This window comes from Pleurodeles waltl, chromosome 11 (assembly GCF_031143425.1).
Source record: "Pleurodeles waltl isolate 20211129_DDA chromosome 11, aPleWal1.hap1.20221129, whole genome shotgun sequence".
NCBI lineage: Eukaryota > Metazoa > Chordata > Amphibia > Caudata > Salamandridae > Pleurodeles > Pleurodeles waltl.
The window spans coordinates 574,546,446-574,566,756 of record NC_090450.1 but is presented as its reverse complement, the minus strand read 5'-3'; positions in this window follow the sequence as shown (position 1 = coordinate 574,566,756).

Below are 20,311 nucleotides of genomic sequence, written 5' to 3'. Positions count from 1 at the left end.
TGAAATGACCTGCTGTACACCATGAGAGCTGATAGAAGAAATCTGGAAAAAAAAGGTCAGAACCAAGGACAGAGACATTCGTTGACAGAGAAGAAATCTCCAAAGACATCCCCAAAAACTTAGTAGAGCTGAAAATTTACTTTTCAGAGGTCTTGTGATTTGTGTCGAATTTGTATGTTCAATGTGGGCGGGGGGTGGGAGTTAGGAGGAAACTCAATTTAAATTTTACCTGCAGTGCAAATTTTCTCAAACAGATGTCAAATAACCTGTAATTCCTTTCTGAGGGGTATAAATCCTGTGATCACTTTAAGCAGAGGACTTTAAAAAAAGGAGAAAAAAAAATGAGTGAACTATTCAATGGCCAGGGCCACTGTAATTATGTGGCATATATTTGCCACATTTGAATACAGGATCTATAATCTGCCGCATAATCTGCAGAGTTTAACAAAAAGATTTGTTTTTAGCTCAAATGATTCAAAAGGTACTAAAAATTCAGCAACACATGTTGCCGCACAGTGAAAGACCCTTTGCAAAGCTGGACTTGTCAATTTTTTGTTGGTTATTACTATATTTGGGTATTCAAATGGTACTAATGAGGTGCAACCAATGCTCAGTGTTGCCAAGTTTGAAAATGATGAAATAATAAAGTAATAGTATTACAAAATGTGTCACACGTTATGCTGCATAATTTTCCTTTTCTTGAAGCATAGTGTTCAATCGCATGTGTAGCTGTGGATTCACATGCTTCGCATAAGTCTGCCGTCTAGTGTTGGGTTTAGAGTGTTGCAAGTTGTTTTTGTTCAAAGAATCTTCAATTTCCTCAATGCCACTCCAAATTTCCACACACTAATAAACACCTGGTATGTAACTTTTGCTTGTCCCTAGAATATAAAGAAGAGAACTGTGACGCCCGTTGGTCTTTTCGATCTAAGACTCTCCGGGGAAAAAAGAGCATGTCCATTAGAGGTAGCATTGAAGACCCCAGATGACACTCCCGACATTTTCGGAGAGGAGCATGCACAGGAGAAATTTGGACACTAAGCAGCCCTTTCTATTCGAGATTTCGATTCGGACGTAGAATCTGACGTCGAGAGTCAGCCGCTCACTGTAGCACAACATGTGAGTACGCCAGCCCCAACCTCCCATCTAAAGACTTTAAAAAAAAAAAAAAAACATCTAAACTGGTGGTCGGTCCACCACTGCCTTCGGGCCATTGTCAGATCCGAAAGTTACATTCGGATGCCCCATCCTCCGTCTCTGCACCGAAAATTGCCAATGTCTTCGCCATTGACCACAGACCTAACAGCATCCCACACAGTCTTGGGATAAAGTCGAATTTTTGATCCAAGAAAGAAGCCTTCGACATCAGTTTCAGGACCGACATCTTCCGCTTGACAAAAGGTTTCCATTCTGAAAACGTCGGATCGAGGATGATGGCTTCGAAAGACTCCACTCTTCCATCTGAAGCAGCTTGACCAGTAGAGCCAGTTCTGGAAGCAATGGATGCTCATCAGCGCCAGCTCCACATACAAAAGAGAACAGGGAAAATAATTGCTTTTCCCCCTGCTCCAATAAAAAGGACACTTACTTTTTAAGAGTTGTTTGACACTGCTCCGCCTCCTAAAAAAAAGTCTCCAAGGACAAAGAGAAGGCTCCAGTTCACCCTCAGCCTTCTCCACCTCACTCTTCTGTACTTCCCTTTTCTCCACCACCACCACAATCTCCTACATCTTTCATAGAGCCACCATTTTCTCCAGAAGGGTCACCACCACCTCATGGAGATGACTTGGGTGAAATTCCACAAGATGTAGATCCACAGGATTTATATGATCCAGATCCCACACTCCCTAGTAACCCTGATTTGTACCCTGCATAGCCTTCACCTCCTGAAGATGCAGCAGCATACAATCAGGGTATTGCACGGGCAGCTGCATACCATAACGTACACATGCACACTGACCCGCTTGAAGAGGATTTCCTCTTTGATACATTGACCAACACTCACAGAGTCAGTTCCGCCCATGTTGCCAGGAATGCTTAGACATGCCACAGACATCTTTAAAGAACCTGGAGGGCTAGGGTTATTTCCTAAAGGGTCAAGAAAAAGTACAAAGCAGCACTGTCAGACCCTATATTTATCAGATCACAAGTTACCTCCTGACTCTATAGCAGCACACGTGCTAACGGTCAATCCACAGGAGATGCTTCTCCTCTTGATAAGGTGAGCAGAAAACAATGCAGCAGGGAAAAGATTTGCTGCACAGGCTGGTAATTATTGGCAAATTGCTAATTTGCAGGCACTTCTGGCAAGGTATGACATGGCCCACTGGGACGAGGTGGAAGAGCTGCTTCACTACCTTTCAGAGGACCATCGGAAAAGGGGACAGGAGATAGTCTCAGAAAGGTAAGCCATCTCAAACAACTGCATTAGATGTGCCATTGATGCAGCGGATACCGCGGCATGTGGTGCAAACACCAGTGTTATTAGAAGAAGGCATGCTGGCTGAAATGCTCAGGTTTCAAGCCAGAAATACAACAAGCAGTTCTCAACATGCCTTTTGATAAAGAGCACTTGTTTGGTCCTGAAGTTGACACCACCATAGACAAGCTGAAAAACGATTCAGAGACAACTAAAACTGTGGGAGCCCTACAAACTACACCAAGTAGACCACAATTTAGGGGAGGTTTCAAAACATCACTCACTGAGCCTTCCACCTCCCAGATTAAAGAGGGAACATGCTTTTACAACAGAGGTTCCTTCAAAATCTCTTAAAGGGGCGCAAATAATAAAGGCAGAGGTAAGGCATCCACCCACACGCCAGTTACTTCTTACAGATTCCTCCAGCACACACCTCTCCTGTAGGGGAAGACTAGCAAATTTCTATCCCCAGTGGTCCAATGTCACCACAGATCTATGGGCTCTATCATTCTTTTGACAGAAGAGGTACAATCCCTTCTTCTCAAAGGGGCTATAGAACTAGTTCCCCCTGTCTCAGCAAGGGTTAGGAGTATGTTCCCTATACTTCCTTATACCAAAGAAAGATAGGTTACTAAGTCCAATTCCGGATCTCAGACCTCTCAACCTAAACATCCTCTCAGAGCATTTCCATATGGTCACTCTGCAAGATGTTATTCCCCAAGGCGATCTCATGACCCATGCTACAGGCCACTACACACCAATCAAGAATACCTCAACAGACGGTTCTTCTTCTACACCCCGACCCGACAACTTTGCTCCGCTGACCTTGCCACCGTCCCACGCATCCACAGAACAACAGCCGCCGGTAGATCGTTCTCCCACCTCGCCACCAAAATGTGTAACACTTCCCACCCACCTACAACAGGCACAGGACCTACTTACCTTCAGGAGACACCTCAAGACCTGGCTGTTCGATCAGTAGCAGCCCCCCCCATCAGCGTCTTGAGACCCTCACGGGTGAGTAGTGCGCTTTACAAATGTTTTGATTGATTGACAGCCTTGGATCCCAAAGATGTTTATTTTACACTCCCATACATCCAGCACATTGCAAATACCTGAGATTTGTCATTGCGGGAAAAGACTATCAATTCAAGGTCTTACCATTCGGGGTAACTCCTAGGGTATTCACAAAATGTCTAGCAGTGGTTGCCACATTCCTCAGATGACAACATATTCATGTCTTCCCATACTTGGTGGTCTAGCTTATCAAAGCCAATACCATCCAACAATGTCAGAACCATACTCAGTACACAGTAGACCTTCTACACACTCTGGGATTTACAATCAACTTTCTCATATCCCATCTCCAACCCTCACAGATGCAGCCTTACCTGGGTGCAATTCTCAATACTCACTCAGGGTTGGTATATCCAAACCCAGCTCTGGTTCAAGCTTTCCAAACTCTTCTGTCTCAATTACAGGAGAACCACACTTACACAGTGAGACTAGTGATACAGCTATTAGGGATGATGGCTTCCTGCATTGCCATTGTTCCTCATGCCAAACTACACATGCATCCCTTACAGCAGAATCTATCTCGTCAGTGGTCTCAGACACAGGGTCATCTCCAGGATCTAGTGTTGTTGGACCGCCAGACTCCTCTCTCCCTGTAATGGTTGAATCCCACCAGCCTTTCCAAGGGGCTGCCCTTTCAAGTCCCTGTGCATCACATCACTCTCACTACAGATGCATCACAGATAGGTTGAGGAGCTCACCTCAACAACCTTACAATACAAGGCAGATGGGATCCCATTCAACAAACCTATCACATCAACTACTTGGTCTTACCAGCAGTCTTTCTAGTGCTCAAAGCATTTCTGCCACAACACTCTCACAAGGTGGTTCTAGTCCATACAGACAACATGACAACCGTGTATTATCTGCAGAAACAGGTGGGGGGAGGCACTTGTCTCAATTGTCCCTTCTTGCTCAGACAATTTGGAAATGGTTAATTCACCATCACATTCACTTATTGGCAGAATATCTCCCAGGGATGGACAACCAGTTTGCAGACCTTCTAAGCAGGATGCAGCAACAAGTACACAAATGGGAACTTCACCCACAAATACTTCACTAATACTTTACCCTTTGGGGAACACCAGAAATAGACCTCTTCGTCACCGCAGAAAATTAAAAATGCCAAAACTTCCCGTCCAGATACCTACACCCTCACAATGCTTTATGGATGAATTGGTCAAGGATATTTGCTTATGCTTTTCCGCCTCTTCTACTCATTCCATTTCTGGTTCGCAAACTGAGACAAATATTACTGACCATGATCCTTGTAGTTCCCACGTGGGCACATCAGCCTTCGTATACAACACTGTTGGATCGGTCTGTGGTTCCCCACCAGAAACTCGCCAACAGACCAGGACTTCTGACTCAAAGGAAAGGTCAAATCAGAAATCCAGACCCCAAAACACTCAATCTTGCGATATGGCTGCTGAAGTCATAGAGTTTGGTTATTCACAACTCCCCTCTGAATGTATGGACATTCTTAGAGAGGCACATAAATCTACATGACAAACTACCCTTATGATGCAAAACCAAAAAATTTTGTTGGCTACTGTCAAGCTAAACACATTGATCCACTCAGCACATCAGTGCAAGACATTGTTTGTTACCTGCTAGATTTACGAAAGGCAAAGTAAACATACTCATCTATTAGACTTCATTTAGCAGCTATAGTTGCTTACCTCCAAAACAGACAACATATTTCAATTTTCAGAATTCCAGTAAGCAAAGCCTTGGTGGAAGGCCTTAAGAGTCATTCCATCCAGGGTTCCTCCAGCTCCAATATCGAACCTTAATGTTGTCCTTGCTAGACTCATGGGTCCACCTTTTGAACCCATGCACTCCTGCTCTTTGCAGTTTCTTTCATGGAAAGTTGCCTTTTTAGTGACTATTACTTCCCACAAGCTTTCACTTTAGAAGAACCTTTCTTCAAAGTACATAAAAATAGAGTAGTCCTATGGACAAGCCCTACATTTCTCCCAAAGGTAGTTTCACCATTTCACATTAACCAATCAGTTGAGTTACCTGTTTTTTTCCCACAGCCAGACTCGGTCACTGTAAGAGCTCTGCTCACACTAGATGTTAAAAGAGCTCTTACGTATTACCCTGATAGGACTAAAAGATTTAGAAAATCTAAACAGCTTTTTGTAGCATTTTCAATGCCTCACAAGGGCAATCCAGTTTCAAAAACTGGGATAGCTAGATGGATAGACAAGTGTATACAAACTTGTTATCTTAAAGCTAAAATACAATTACTCCTAGAGCACATTCTATCAGGGAAAAAAGGTGCTTCTATGGCTTTTTAGGAAACATTCCAATAGCAGATATTTGTAAAGCTGCTACTTGGATCAAACTACACACATTCACTAAGCACTATTGTGTTGATGTTTTACCTCACCAACAAGTAAATGTTGGCCAAGCAGTGCTCATGACACTTTTTAAGCCTACTCTAACTCCGACAGGCTAGCCACAGCTTACTTGGAGGGTGCTGCTTTACATTCTATGCAAAGCATGTGTATCTACAGCCACATATGCCATCGAATGGAATATGTTACTTACCCAGTAGGCATCTGTTTGTGGCATGTAGTGCTGTAGATTCACATGCGCCTTCCCTCCTCCCCGGAAGCATGTGGTCGTTGTAGTAGAAACATTTTACAAATATTGTACATATGTATATACACTGCATGGACATCTTTTTTTCTATTTTCTATTTAAATATATATGTTCGATGGCATGTGTAGCTGCAGATACACATGCTGTGCATTATCCTGCCATCTAGTGTTGAGCTCGGAGTGTTTCAAGTTGTTTTTCTTCAAAGAAGTGTTTTCGAGTCACAAAATCGAGTGACTCCTCCTCTTCAGTTCCATTGCGCATGGGCATCGACTCCATTGTTAGATTGTTTTCTTTCTGCCGTTGGGTTCGGACGTGTTTCCTCTCGCTCAGAGATTTCGATTCAGAAAACTCTGTAAAACTCTCTTTTCATCTGTATTGTCTTGATCAGGTTTATATTTTCCATCGACACAGCAGTACTGTCGGGAAAACAACTTTGTTCACCCTTTGGGGCGCGCGCACCCAACTCGGGCCTACTCGGGCCGACCGCGTAGAAGCCTCATGGATCGGACTCCATTCCGATTCTGTCCGCGGTCCCACGCTAAATACTCGTACACAGACCAGCATCTTGTTTGCAACCTTTGCCTTTCCCCGGATCATCAGGAAGAAAATTGTGAGGCCTGTCGATCCTTCCTATCGAAAAAGGCTCTTCGAGACAGGAGGGCACGAAGACTCGAAATGGCGTCGAGAAGCAGTGAACATCTCGACGTAGAGGAAGAAGAACTGATGCAAACAGCGGTCTCGGTTTGAGATTCAGAATCTGAACAGAATCAGAAGAAGACCGACCTGTCACGGCAGGACAACATGTGAGTACACCTGCCCATGTACCCTCACAAAAGAAAAAACACAAGGCCTTGGGTACGCCACCGCCAGAAGGCCGAGGCTCGGCCCAAAAAAAGACTATCGGTGACCAACTTACCACTCCGGCACCAAAAAAGGCCACTCCTCGGAAAACATCTGAGGCAACAAAAAGCTCTGTGTCCGACTCCAGTAAACACCGTTTTTCAGAGTCGAAAACTAGAAAACCACTTTCGGAGCCGAAACCTCCGTCCGCATCATCTTTTTCGATCCTGAAAAACCATGTGTAGGAAGTTGGCTCTGTATGTGCTATTTCAAAGTAAGGAATAGCATGCACAGAGTCCAAGGGTTCCCCTTAGAGGTAAAATAGTGGTAAAAAGAGATAATACTAATGCTCTATTTTGTGGTAGTGTGGTCGAGCAGTAGGCTTATCCAAGGAGTAGTGTTAAGCATTTGTTGTACATACACATAGACAATAAATGAGGTACACACACTCAGAGACAAATCCAGCCAATAGGTTTTTGTATAGAAAAATATCTTTTCTTAGTTTATTTTAAGAACCACAGGTTCAAATTCTACATGTAATATCTCATTCGAAAGGTATTGCAGGTAAGTACTTTAGGAACTTCAAATCATCAAAATTGCATGTATACTTTTCGAGTTATTCACAAATAGCTGTTTTAAAAGTGGACACTTAGTGCAATTTTCACAGTTCCTAGGGGAGGTAAGTATTTGTTAGGTTAACCAGGTAAGTAAGACACTTACAGGGCTTAGTTCTTGGTCCAAGGTAGCCCACCGTTGGGGGTTCAGAGCAACCCCAAAGTCACCACACCAGCAGCTCAGGGCCGGTCAGGTGCAGAGTTCAAAGTGGTGCCCAAAACACATAGGCTAGAATGGAGAGAAGGGGGTGCCCCGGTTCCGGTCTGCTTGCAGGTAAGTACCCGCGTCTTCGGAGGGCAGACCAGGGGGGTTTTGTAGGGCACCGGGGGGGACACAAGTCCACACAGAAATTTCACCCTCAGCAGCGCGGGGGCGGCCGGGTGCAGTGTAGAAACAAGCGTCGGGTTTGTAATGGAAGTCAATGGGAGATCTAGGGATCTCTTCAGCGCTGCAGGCAGGCAAGGGGGGGGTTCCTCGGGGAAACCTCCACTTGGTCAAGGGAGAGGGACTCCTGGGGGTCACTCCTCCAGTGAAAGTCCGGTCCTTCAGGTCCTGGGGGCTGCGGGTGCAGGGTCTCTCCCAGGTGTCGGGACTTAGGATTCAAAGAGTCGCGGTCAGGGGAAGCCTCGGGATTCCCTCTGCAGGCGGCGCTGTGGGGGCTCAGGGGGGACAGGTTTTTGTACTCAAAGTCTTAGAGTAGTCCTGGGGTCCCTCCTGAGGTGTTGGACCGTCACCAGCCGAGTCGGGGTCGCCGGGTGCAGTGTTGCAAGTCTCACGTTTCTTGCGGGGAGCTTGCAGGGTTCTTTAAAGCTGCTGGAAACAAAGTTGCAGCTTTTCTTGGAGCAGGTCCGCTGTCCTCGGGAGTTTCTTGTCTTTTCGAAGCAGGGGCAGTCCTCAGAGGATGTCGAGGTCGCTGGTCCCTTTGGAAGGCGTCGCTGGAGCAGGATCTTTGGAAGGCAGGAGAAAGGCCGGTGAGTTTCTGGGGCCAAGGCAGTTGTCGTCTTCTGGTCTTCCTCTGCAGGGGTTTTCAGCTAGGCAGTCCTTCTTGTGGTTGCAGGAATCTAATTTTCTAGGGTTCAGGGTAGCCCTTAAATACTAAATTTAAGGGCGTGTTTAGGTCTGGGGGGTTAGTAGCCAATGGCTACTAGCCCTGAGGGTGGGTACACCCTCTTTGTGCCTCCTCCCAAGGGGAGGGGGTCACAATCCTAACCCTATTGGGGGAATCCTCCATCGGCAAGATGGAGGATTTCTAAAAGTCAGAGTCACCTCAGCTCAGGACACCTTAGGGGCTGTCCTGACTGGCCAGTGACTCCTCCTTGTTTTTCTCATTATTTTCTCCGGCCTTGCCGCCAAAAGTGGGGCCTGGCCGGAGGGGGCGGGCAACTCCACTAGCTGGAGTGTCCTGCTGGGTTGGCACAAAGGAGGTGAGCCTTTGAGGCTCACCGCCAGGTGTGACAATTCCTGCCTGGGGGAGGTGTTAGCATCTCCACCCAGTGCAGGCTTTGTTACTGGCCTCAGAGTGACAAAGGCACTCTCCCCATGGGGCCAGCAACATGTCTCGGTTTGTGGCAGGCTGCTAAAACTAGTCAGCCTACACAGATAGTCGGTTAAGTTTCAGGGGGCACCTCTAAGGTGCCCTCTGTGGTGTATTTTACAATAAAATGTACACTGGCATCAGTGTGCATTTATTGTGCTGAGAAGTTTGATACCAAACTTCCCAGTTTTCAGTGTAGCCATTATGGTGCTGTGGAGTTCGTGTTTGACAGACTCCCAGACCATATACTCTTATGGCTACCCTGCACTTACAATGTCTAAGGTTTTGTTTAGACACTGTAGGGGTACCATGCTCATGCACTGGTACCCTCACCTATGGTATAGTGCACCCTGCCTTAGGGCTGTAAGGCCTGCTAGAGGGGTGGCTTACCTATACTGCATAGGCAGTGAGAGGCTGGCATGGCACCCTGAGGGGAGTGCCATGTCGACTTACTCGTTTTGTCCTCACTAGCACACACAAGCTGGCAAGCAGTGTGTCTGTGCTGAGTGAGAGGTCTCCAGGGTGGCATAAGACATGCTGCAGCCCTTAGAGACCTTCCTTGGCATCAGGGCCCTTGGTACTAGAAGTACCAGTTACAAGGGACTTATCTGGATGCCAGGGTCTGCCAATTGTGGATACAAAAGTACAGGTTAGGGAAAGAACACTGGTGCTGGGGCCTGGTTAGCAGGCCTCAGCACACTTTCAATTGTAAACATAGCATCAGCAAAGGCAAAAAGTCAGGGGGCAACCATGCCAAGGAGGCATTTCCTTACACCATGCTTCGGAGCCGAAAAGGCCAACTTATACAGAGGAACATGGGCTTTCAAAAAGACTTAAAGAAAGCCACAAAACCTCTGAAGAGGAGTTTGAAGTACAGCCAATACTTGAAGTTATGGATGATAGGCAGTCCAGGATCAACATCCATAAGGAAACAGGGAGAATTCAAACAGCACCTCCTTTGAAAACAAAAGGGAAGCTAGCCTTTCAGGAGGAATTGGACACTATGCAGCCTCCAGCGAAAGTGCCAAAGAAGAAGGAGAAACCACCACCACCTCAGTCTTCTCCTCCTCACTCTCTACACATACCTACCTCTCCTCCTTCTAGTCCTACACCAGTGCAGTCACCCACTCACTCTTATGACTCACAACAAGACAATGTGGATCCATGGGACCTTTATGATCGAGATCCCATTCCTAGTAATGATCCAGACAGCTATCCCTCTAAACTATAACCACCTGAGGATAGCACTGTCTACAACCAAGTTATAGCTAGGGCTACAGCATATCATGGTGTCACCATGCATACAGAACCCATAGAAGAGGATTGGATTTCTAACACCCTATCCTCAACACACTCTAAATATCAATGCCTTCCTATGCTCCCAGGCATGATAAAACACGCAGATCAGATATTTAGTGAACCTGTTAAGGCACGGATAATAACACCTAGGATAGAGAAATAATATAAACCTGCACCCTCTGACCCTGAGTACATCACCCTTCAGGTACCTCCAGATTCTGTGGTAGTTAGCGCTGCCAGGAAAAGAGCAAACAGACAGTCATCAGGAGATGCGCCCCCTCCTGATAAGGAGAGTTGGAAATTCGATGCTGCAGCCAAAAGAGTTGCATCCCAGGCAGCAAATCAGTGGAGGATAGCCAACTCACACGCACTATTAGCTCGCTATGACAGAACCCATTGGAACGAGATGCAAGACATAATCCAGCATCTCCCCAAAGAACACCAAAAAAGGGCACAACAAGTAGTGGAAGAAGGGCAAGCCATTTTTAACAATCAAATACGGTCTGCCCTAGATGCAGCAGATACCGCTGCTAGAAGTGTCAATATTGCAGTCACAATACGCAGGCAGGCATGGCTCAGATCTTCTGGATTCAAACCAGAAATACAGCAGGCTGTGTTAAATATGCCGTTCAATAAAAAACATATTTTGGGGCCAGAAGTTGACACAGCCATAGAAAAATTGAGAAAGGATCCTGACACAGCAAAAGCAATGGGCGCACTCTACTCTGCACCATACAGGGGATCCTTTCGAAAACCTCAGTTTCAAGGTGGATTCAGACCACAGACAGCTGAGGTATCCACATCACAGGCAAAGCCAACCTACCAACCGCAATACCAATGGGGTGTTTTTAGGGGCACGTATAGAGGACAGTACCCCAGAAATAGAGGACAATTTCAGGCCTCTAAGCAACCTCATCCGCACCCAAAACAGTGACTTCTCTCATTCCCTTCCACTCCACACCTCTCCTGTGGGGGGAAGATCACAACAGCCCCACACAAATTGGAAAAATATCACCACAGACAATTGGGTGCTATTAATTATCCGCAATGGCTATTGCCTAGAATTAATACACACTCCTCCAAATATCCCACCAAGGTCACACAACCTATCCACAGAACACATCAGTCTGTTGCAAGAAGAGGTACAATCTCTACTACTCAAACAAGCAAAAGAATTGGTCCCACAATCTCAAATAGGGACAAGAGTTTACTCACTATATTTTCTAATTCCCCCAAAACATGGCACCCTCAGGCCACTATTAGACCTCAGGACCCTCAATCTTTACATCCTGTCAGAACATTTTCACATGGTAACTTTACAGGATGTAATCCCACTACTACAAAAACAAGATTTCATGACCGCATTAGACCTCAAAGATGCGTATTTCCATATACCCATCCATCCTGCAGACAGAAAATATCTCAGGTTTGTCATTCAAGGAAAGCACTACCAGTTCAAAGTGTTGCCCTTTGGAATAACAACAGCTCCAAGGATATTCACAAAGTACTTAGCAGTAGTTGCAGCCTACCTAAGAAGACAACATATACATGTCTTTCCAGATTGGCTAATAAAATCAAACAGTCATACGCAATGCCAAAATCATACGCATTATGTAATACAAAACTTGCACACACTATGGTTCTCAATAAACTACCAAAATTCACACCTGCAACCAGCACAAATACAACAGTATTTTGGGTGCAATACTAAATACTCAGCAAGCTCTAGCATCTCCAAATACACAAAGGATACAAGTTTTCCAAAATATATTCACACAAATACAGACAAATCAATGATACACTGTCAGATTTGTCATGAAATTTTTAGGAATGCTGGCATCATGTATTGCAATTGTCCCACATGCAAGACTAAACATGCGGCCCTTACAACAGTGCCTTGCACAACAATGTTCACAGGCACACGGTCAACTTCAAGATCTAGTGTTGATAGACCGCCAAACATGCATTTCCCTTCAGTGGTGGAATTTCACAAATCTAAGCAAAGGGCGGCCATTTCAAGGCCCTGTGCCGCAGGCCATAATTACAACAAATGCATCAATGATTGGTTAGGGAGCTCACCTAAACAATCACAACATTCAAGGGCAATGGGATGTCAAACACAAACAGCTACACATAAACCACTTGGAGTTATTAGCTGTCTTTCTAGCACTCAAAGCGTTTCAACCTCTTCTCACACAGAAGAATGTTCTTATCAAAACAGACAACATGACAAGCATGTGTTATCTAAACAAACAGGGAGGGACACATTCATCCCAACTCCCTTCTAGCCCTGAAAATTTGGAAATGGGCAATCCACAACCAAATTCATCTGTTAGCACAATACATTCCAGGGGTAGACAATCAATTGGCAGACATCCTCAGCAGAAATCACCAACACACACACAAATCGGAGATTCATCCTCAAGTACTTCAAAAATACTTTCAAAAGTGGGGAACACCAAACATAGAGCTGTTCGCAACAAGCGAAAACACAAAATGGCAAAACTTTGCATCCAGACACCCACATCCCCTATCCGAGGGCAATGCTCTATAGATCAATTGGTCAGGGATATTTGCATACACTTTTCCCCCCTCTCCCACACCTTCCGTTTCTAGTCAAGAAGTTGTGTCAAACTTCACTCAACATGATACTCATAGCACCAACGTGGTACACAACATTATTAGATCTGTCAGTAGTATCAAACTTCCACCCAGACCGGATCTGTTGACACAAAACAGAGGTCAAATCAGACATCCAAATCCCAAAACACTCAATCTAGCAATTTGGCTCCTGAGGTCATAGAGTTTGGATATTTACAACCCCCATCAGAATGTATGAAAGTTTTTAAGCAAGCAAGAAAACCCACTACTAGACAGTGCTATGCAAACAAATGGAAAAGATTTGTATATTACTGTCAATCCAAAAATATTGATGCTCTTACAGTGTCATCACAAGACATCGTCTGTTATTTACTTCATTTACAAAAAGCAAATTTAGCATTCTCTTCAATAAAAATTAATCTTACTGCAATTTCAGCATATTTACAAAATAGACAACATAGCTCTTCATTTAGAGTTCCTGTCATTAAAGCTTTCATGGAAGGTTTAAAATGCATCATTCCACCCAGATCACCACCAGTTCCTTCTTGGAATTTAAACATAGTTCTTACACAAATTATGGGACCACGATTTGAGCCCATGCACTCGTGCCAAATTCAATTTCTAACATGGAAGGTTGCCTTCCTAGTGGCAATTACTTCTTTAAGAAGAGTAAGTGAAATCCAAGCCTTTACTCTTGAGGAACCGTTCTTCCAAGTACACAAGTTTAAAGTTGTACTAAGAACAAACCCACAATTTTTACTGAAAGTGGTATCACCATGTCATATAAATCAAACAGTGGAACTGCCAGTATTCTTCCCACAGCCAGATTCTGTGGCAGAAAGAGCTCTACATACATTAGACATCAAAAGAGCTTTAATGTACTATATAGATAGAACTAAACCATTTAGAAAGACTAAGCAACTATTTGTCGCCTTCCAAAAACCTCATACAGGCAATCCCATATCTAAACAAGGTTTAGCAAGGTGGATTGTAAGATGCATTTAAACATGCTATATTAAAGCCAAAAGACAACTCTTAGTTACTCCTAAAGCACATTCTACAAGGAAAAAAGGTGCAACAATGGCTTTCTTAGGAAATATACCAATGGCTGAAATATGTAAAGCAGCCACTTGGTCAACACCACATACATTCATTAAACACTACTGTGTAGATGTATTATCACGACGACAAGCCACAGTAGGCCAAATTGTACTACGAACATTATTTCAAACAACTTCAACTCCTACAGGCTTACCACCGCTCTTTTATGGGAGGACAAACTGCTTTGTAGTCTATGCACAGCATGTGTATCTACAGCTACACATGCCATTGAAAGGAGAATGTCACTTACCCAGTGTACATCTGTTCGTGGCATGTTCCGCTGCAGACTCACAGGCACCCTCCCCGGAAGCCTGTAGTTGTTTAAGTTACAAACATTTGTATATATGTATATATATTTACATAAGAACGGATATCTCTTATTTTTTTACCTATATACTCTATCACTCCTTCCTGTACCCTCTGCGGGAAAACAATCTAACAATGGAGTCGATTCCCATGCACAATGGAACCGAAGAGGAGGAGTCACTCTATCTCGTGACTCAAAAACACTTCATCGAAGAAAAACAACTTGAAACACTCCGAGCCCAACACTAGATGGCAGGATAATGCACAGCATGTGAATCTGCAGCGGAACATGCCACAAACAGATGTACACTAGGTAAGTGACATTATATATATATATATATATATATATATATATATATATATATATATATATATGTTCGATGGCATGTGTAGCTGCAGATACACATGCTGTGCACAGTCCGCCGTCTGGTGTTGGGCTCGGAGTGTTACAAGTTGTTTTTCTTCGAAGAAGTGTTTTCGAGTCACGAGACCGAGGGACTCCTCCTACTTTGGTTCCATTGCGCATGGGCGTCGACTCCATCTTAGATTGTTTTTTTTCTGCCATCGGGTTCGGACGTGTTCCTTTTCGCTCCGTGTTTCGGGTCGGAAAGTTAGTTAGAATTTCGGAAAAAAACGTCAGTATTGTTTGCGTTCGGTATCGGGTTAGTTAGAACAAATCGACACCGAATTTTGAAGAGCTCCGGTGGCCCTTCGGGGTAATTTCGATCCCCCGTCGGGGCCTGGTCGGCCCGGCCACGTGCGACTTCAAGTCTCATGGAACGGACCCCATTCCGTTTCTGCCCAAAATGCCATCACAAGTATCCGTATACGGATCACCATCTGGTCTGTAACATGTGCTTGTCCCCCGAGCACAAGGAGGATACTTGTGAAGCCTGTCGAGCGTTTCGGTCGAGGAAGACACTGAGAGACCGAAGAGCCAGGAGACTACAAATGGCGTCCACGCCGACAGGTCAAGATCGTTTCGAGGAGGAAGAAGAAGCTTTCTCCGTCCGCGAGTCGGATTCGGAAGAACTCGATGCCGAAGAAACAACCAAAACCGTGAGTAAGACGTCGAAAATCAAGACTCACAAGAAGTCTACAAAAGCCCAGGGGACGCCACCGCCAACAGGCCATGGCTTAACCCGAAAAATAGGTGACCCATCCAAGGCACCGAAAAAGGGCATGCTGGTGTCGAAGTCATCCGACTCCGGTCGAGATACCGCCACACAGCAACCTCGGAGCCGAGACGGCGGCTCCGAGAAAATTCGGCACAGAGATAGCGGCACCGAAGAATTTTGGCACCGAGACACGCCGAGAACAAAGAAGGTTTCTTCGGAGCCTAAAAAGACTTCCGAAAAGGTTTCGGTTCCGAAACAGCCAGCCTCGGAGCCGAAAACCCAGTTCCTATACAGAGGAACAAGGATTAACCTCCCAATTACATCGATTTGGAGAGGAGCTTCAATCTGCAGAGCCTGACTACACACAAAGAAGGCTTCATATTCATGAGGACACAGGGAAGATAACTACTCTTCCCCCAATCAAAATAAAAAGGAAACTTGCCTTTCAACAAAAGGACAAGCAACCACAGGCAAAGGTGGCAAAGAAAACAACCCCACCACCGTCTCCACCACCATCAATACATGCATCACCGGCAACAACTCCACCACTGATGCACTCACCAGCTCATACCACGATGAGTCAGGATGATCCCGATGCATGGGACCTCTACGATTCTCCAGTGTCTGACAATAGCCCAGACTCTTATCCTACAAAACCGTCACCACCTGAGGACAGTACATCCTATACACAGGTGGTCGCAAGGGCAGCCGAGTTCCACAATGTGTCCTTACATTCAGAACCAATTGAGGATGACTTTCTCTTTAACACCCTATCCTCCACCCATAGCCAATATCAAAGCCTTCCCATGCTCCCAGGAATGCTAAGACATTCAAAACAAATATTTCAGGATCCAGTTAAAGGCAGAGCCGTAACTCCAAGGGTGGAAAAAAAATATAAGCCACCGCCCACTGATCCAATATATATTACATGTATATGTACACAAAAAGAGAGCAATGGGAGTGTTGCTAGCCCACACCGCCTCCCTATAGAAATTGTATCACCACTAGTGGTGTGGGGTAGTAGGAATTGAGAGTTAGACTAGGTCAGTCTTTCTTCAGTGATGTTAGTAAGGTCACTGTATATCCTCAGGTCGAGAAGTCATAGCTGGAAAAATGTCCAGGCTAAGGGGTGCTGTGTTGCCTACAGGGGGATGGGGGATTCCCTTACGGACTAGGTGGTCTCACACACATAATAGTGTCTTGCTTCATCATATGACCACCTAGCCCCACCCAAATAAGATGATACTACTTGGGCGGACTCAACCTCGTGGTTAAAAGAACCCGAGGGAGTGCTGAAATTAGACTGGCTGGATAATTACATTGATCCAGAAGGGGTGAATACTAAAAATACCAAGCAATATATATTACAACACAACTAACGCCAGACTCAGTAGTTGTGGGGGCAGCTCATAAGAGAGCCAACTCTCATACCTCAGGCGACGCACCACCTCCAGATAAGGAGAGTCGCAAATTTGATGCGGCGGGAAAAAGGGTTGCAGCACAAGCAGCAAATCAGTGGCGTATCGCCAATTCACAAGCACTTTTGGCAAGATACGACAGGGCTCATTGGGATGAAATGCAACATTTCATCGAACACTTACCCAAAGAGTTCCAAAAAAGAGCGCAACAGGTGGTGGAAGAGGGACAAAGTATCTCAAATAATCAGATACGGTCTTCCATGGATGCAGCAGATACAGCTGCAAGAACAATAAACACTGCAGTCACAATACGGAGGCACGCATGGCTGCGCACTTCTGGGTTCAAACCGGAAATCCAGCAGGCTGTGCTCAATATGCCGTTTAATGAACAGCAATTGTTTGGGCCGGAGGTAGACACTGCCATCGAAAAACTCAAGAAGGACACCGATACAGCCAAAGCCATGGGCGCACTCTACTCCCCGCAGAGCAGAGGCACATTTCGGAAAACACCTTTTAGGGGAGGGTTTCGAGGTCAACCCACAGAAACCACAACCTCACAAACAAGACCTACCTACCAGGGCCAATATCAGAGGGGAGGTTTTCGGGGGCAATTTAGAGGGGGCCAATTCCCAAAAAATCGAGGAAAATTCCAAGGCCCCAAAACCCCTCAAAATAAGCAGTGACTCACAAGTCACACACCCCCATCACATAACACCTGTGGGGGGAAGACTAAGCCAATTTTACAAACTTTGGGAGGAAATAACAACAGACACTTGGGTCTTAGCAATTATCCAGCATGGTTATTGCATAGAATTTCGCCAATTCCCTCCAAACGTCCCACCGAAAACACACAAGATGTCAAAACAACATATAGATCTTCTAGGACTAGAAGTTCAAGCGTTGCTACAAAAGGACGCAATAGAATTAGTACCAACTCAACAGAAAAACACAGGAGTTTACTCACTGTACTTTCTAATACCCAAAAAGGACAAAACTCTGAGACCAATACTAGATCTCAGAACACTAAATACCTACATAAAATCAGACCACTTTCACATGGTCACGTTACAAGACGTAATACCACTGCTCAAACAGCAAGACTACATGACAACATTAGATCTAAAAGATGCGTATTTCCATATACCAATACATCCTTCACACAGGAAATACCTAAGGTTCGTATTCCAAGGAATACATTACCAATTCAAAGTGTTGCCGTTCGGAATAACAACTGCGCCAAGAGTGTTTACAAAATGCCTGGCAGTAGTAGCTGCACATATCAGAAGGCAGCAAATACATGTGTTCCCGTACTTAGACGACTGGCTAATCAAAACCAATACGCTGGAACAGTGTTCACAGCACACAAAATATGTCATACAAACCCTTCACAAGCTAGGTTTCTCCATCAACTACGCGAAGTCACACCTTCTGCCGTGTCAAACGCAGCAATACTTAGGAGCAACAATCAACACAGCAAAAGGGATTGCCACTCCAAGTCCACAACGGGTTCAAACATTTCACAAAGTAATACAGGCCATGTATCCAACACAAAAGATACAAGTCAGAATGGTAATGAAACTACTAGGCATGATATCTTCATGCATAGCCATTGTCCCAAACGCAAGATTGCACATGCGGCCCTTACAACAGTGCCTAGCATCACAATGGTCACAAGCACAGGGTCAACTTCTGGATCTGGTGTTGATAGACCGCCAAACATACCTCTCGCTTCTATGGTGGAACAGTACAAATTTAAACCGAGGGCGGCCTTTCCAAGACCCAGTGCCACAATACGTCATAACAACAGATGCTTCCATGACAGGGTGGGGAGCACACCTCAATCAACACAGCATCCAAGGACAATGAGACCTACATCAGAGACAGTTTCACATAAATCACTTGGAAATGTTAGCAGTATTTCTAGCGCTGAAAGCATTTCAACCCATAATATCCCAAAAATACATTCTTGTCAAAACAGACAACATGACAACAATGTATTATCTAAACAAACAAGGAGGGACACACTCGACACAGTTGTGCCTCCTAACACAGAAAATATGGCATTGGGCCACATTCGCCTAATAGCACAATTTACTCCAGGGATTCAGAACCAGTTGGCAGACAATCTCTCTCGAGATCACCAACAAACCCACGAATGGGAAATTCACCCCCAAATACTAAACAATTACTTTCAAATTTGGGGAACACCTCAAATAGATCTATTTGCAACAAAGGAACACGCAAAATGCCAAAACTTCGCATCCAGATACCCACAAGAGCAATCCCAAGGCAATGCTCTATGGAGGAACTGGTCAGGGATCTTTGCATACGCTTTTCCCCCTCTCCCTCTCCTTCCATATGTAGTAAACAGGTTGAGTCAAAACAAACTCAAACTCATACTAATAGCACCAACATGGGCAAGACAACCTTGGTGCACGACACTACTAGACCTGTCAGTAGTACCTCATGTCAAACTACCCAACAAACCAGATCTGTTAACACAACACAAACAACAGATCAGACATCCAAATCCAGCATCTCTGAATCTAGCAATTTGGCTCCTGAAATCCTAGAATTCGGACACTTGCACCTCACACAAGAATGTATGGAGGTCATAAAACAAGCTAGGAAACCTACCACTAGACACTGCTACGCAAAAAAGTGGAAAAGATTTGTGTATTACTGCCAGAATAATCAAATTCAGCCATTAACCGCATCTCCAAAAGATATAGTTGAATATTTACTACATTTGCAAAAATCAAATCTAGCTTTCTCTTCCATAAAAATACATCTCACCGCAATATCAGCTTACCTACAAATTACTCATTCAACTTCACTATTTAGAATACCAGTCATTAAAGCGTTTATGGAAGGCTTAAAAAGAATCATACCACCAAGGACACCACCTGTTCCTTCATGGAACCTCAACATTGTCTTAACAAGACTCATGGGTCCACCTTTCGAGCCCATGCATTCTTGTGAAATGCAATACTTAACATGGAAAGTTGCATTTTTGATTGCCATCACATCTCTAAGAAGAGTGAGCGAGATTCAAGCATTTACCATACAAGAACCATTTATTCAGATACATAAAAATAAAGTAGTTCTAAGAACAAATCCAAAATTTTTACCAAAGGTTATCTCACCGTTCCACTTAAATCAAACAGTAGAATTACCAGTGTCCTTCCCACAACCAGATTCTGTAGCTGAAAGAGCACTACATACATTAGACATCAAAAGAGCAATAATGTACTACATTGACAGAACAAAACTAATTAGAAAAACAAAACAACTATTTATTGCCTTTCAAAAACCTCATACAGGAAATCCAATTTCAAAACAAGGCATTGCTAGGTGGCTAGTTAAGTGTATT